At 51.1% G+C, this 2535-nt stretch overlaps 1 pseudogene; it reads left to right on the forward strand.

The window, feature by feature from the left end:
- The first annotated feature begins 210 nt into the window (after positions 1-210).
- LOC127227241 (peptidyl-prolyl cis-trans isomerase FKBP8-like) lies at positions 211-1390 on the forward strand (annotated as a pseudogene).
- Positions 1391-2535: the final 1145 nt, after the last annotated feature.

A 2535-nucleotide genomic window follows, 5' to 3' on the forward strand; every position in this document is an offset into this window, starting at 1 on the left:
ATGACCCAGTTAACGATCACATTTCACAATTTCATGGTATGTTGATTCTCCCAGATATGGAGTCAGGCTGACTCTTAAAAGTTTGGCTCAGTCTGAAGTAGCTTCCTGAGGCATGAAGGCTCCAGCTGGGGGCAGGGGCGGGGGATGGAGGGTTCAGGACCTTAAGCAGGGTCCCAGAGCTGCAGGGTCTGTTCCTGATTCCCCAGCAGCATGGCATCCTGGGCAGAGTCCTCTGAGCCCGCTGCCAGGCCATCTGCTGTGGTCCCACTATTAGAGGACTTTGACGTGCTTGATGGGGTAGAAGATGGAGGGGGGAAGAGGAAGAAGAGGAAGAGGAGGAAGATGACCTGAGTGGGATGCCACCACTAAAGGATATGGGACAGCTGACAGTGAAGGAGGCTGAGCAGCCCGGAGCCCTGGCTCAGGAGTTCCTGCCAGCCACAGAACCTGAGTCCTGAAGAGTGGCTGAACATCCAGGGGAACAGATGGCTTTTGAAGAAGACAATGGGCCCTGGCCCACCAGGCTCTAGCCACCCACTCAAGTGCCAGGGTGACTGCACCTGCAGATGGAAAAATAGCACCCGCATGCAAGAAGAGCCCGAACTGGCCTTCACGCTGGGAGATTGCGATGTTATCCAGGCCCTGGACCTCAGTGTCCCACTCATGGATGTGGGCGAGACAACCATGGTCACCACTGACTCCAAGTACTGGTACGGTCCCCAAGGCAGCAGGAGCCCGTACATCCCCTCTCTTCCCCATGCAGCCCTGTGCCTGGAAGTCACCCTGAAGACAGCAGAGAATGGACCCGACCTGGAGATGCTTAGTGGGCAAGAGGGTGTTGCCCTGGCCCACTACCAGCGTGCTGACATTGTGCTGGCTGCCAACTCCTATGACCTAGCCATCAAGGCCATTACTTTCAGTACCAAAGTGGATATGACCTGTGAGGAAGAGGAGCAGCTAGCTGCTACAGCTGAAAGTCAAGTGTTTGAACAACCTTGCAGTATAGCCGCTGAAGCTGGACCACTACTGCACAGCACTGAGTTTCTGCAGCCAGGTGCTGGAGCACCAGCCTGACAACATCAAGACACTGTTCCAGAAGGGCAAGGTGCTGGCTCAGCAAGGCGGATATAGTGAGGCCATCCCCATCTTGAGGGCTGCCCTGAAGCTGGAACCTTTCAACAAGGCGGTCCATGCGGAGGTCTCCAAGCTGGTAAAGAAGCGAACTGCACAGCAAAGCACTGCCTTGTACCGAAAGATGCTGGGCAAACCCAGCCTGCTGCCCATCAAGTGTCCTGTCAAGGGGACCTGATCCATCCTATGGAAGTGGCTGTTTGGGGCCATTGCTGTGGCTCTGGGGGCGGGGCGGGGCAGGGCGGGGCTTTCTATGTAGTCATTGCTGCCAGGAACAGATTGCCCCCTGCACACCTGGATCCTGACCTGTGCTCCCCAGTTCCCCCAGGCTCCCTATCCATAGCCTTCCCTGGCAGAGCTGCCACCTCTGGATTGGGGTTTCCAGGATTGAGGGCTATACAACTTCAACAAGCCTCAAAGGAGGGTATGGGGTTTCAGCCCAGAGGGAGGGGCCCTGTTCCTCTAGACCCAATTGTCTTTATCCCATCTCTGCCCTCTGGGGTCAGACTCAGTTTTTCACTCAGTAGGCCTGGGGGGGGGCAGCCCTTACTACTAGTCCTGCCCATCTGTCCCCTGTCCATGCTCCCCCACAGTGAATGAAATAAAGCCTCACCCCATTTAAAAAAAAAAAAAATAGCTTGGCTCTGGGTTCAGGAGCCTTCACTTGAATGTGCCTCCCTCATTTGTCTATTTCAACAATTGTTTTTACATTCCACAATGCAAGAGAGTTTAGTATGAAATAATCTTTATCCTGGTGTGTCATATTGTTCAGTGAATTCCAAAGTTCTTTTTACATCTGTGGTTCCATTTCTTTATTCCCCTTGAGTGGTGAGATGTGCAAGGCATACCAGGACATTAGTGAGGAAGGAAGAACTTGACCTACATCAATCACATGGCTGCTGGGTTCTACATTTCCCATCATCCAATGTTCTCTCCACCATGATCTGTCAGTCAGATAGTAGAGAAGACATTTTGAAAAATTGACATCACCCTTCCTCTTCTAAATGTGTGTGTGTGTGTGTGTGTGTGTGTTACATGTGAATGCATCTTTTGTGTATAAGCATTCATCTGCACATGGGTAGATGTATACTTGTGTGTATGTGGATGCTAGAGATTGACTTCAAGTGTCCTCTTCTATCATTTCCCTACCTTATTTTCTGAGACACTGTTTCTCACTGAAACCAGAGATCACTGATTCAGCTAGACTAGGTGGGAACCAAGCTCTGGGAATCTACTTGCTTCCAATGCTTACACCTTTCCTAACGCAAAGGTTATAGATGTGTATAATACATGGGTTTAATGTAAGAGTTGGAGATACTAGCTCAGACCCTCATACTTGTGGATCATGCTCTTTACTGACTGAACTTTGGACAAGCATGGCAACCTTTGATTTCTGCTCTTATC

The sequence above is a fragment of the Phodopus roborovskii genome, unplaced genomic scaffold (assembly GCF_943737965.1).
Source record: "Phodopus roborovskii unplaced genomic scaffold, PHOROB, whole genome shotgun sequence".
Lineage (NCBI taxonomy): Eukaryota > Metazoa > Chordata > Mammalia > Rodentia > Cricetidae > Phodopus > Phodopus roborovskii.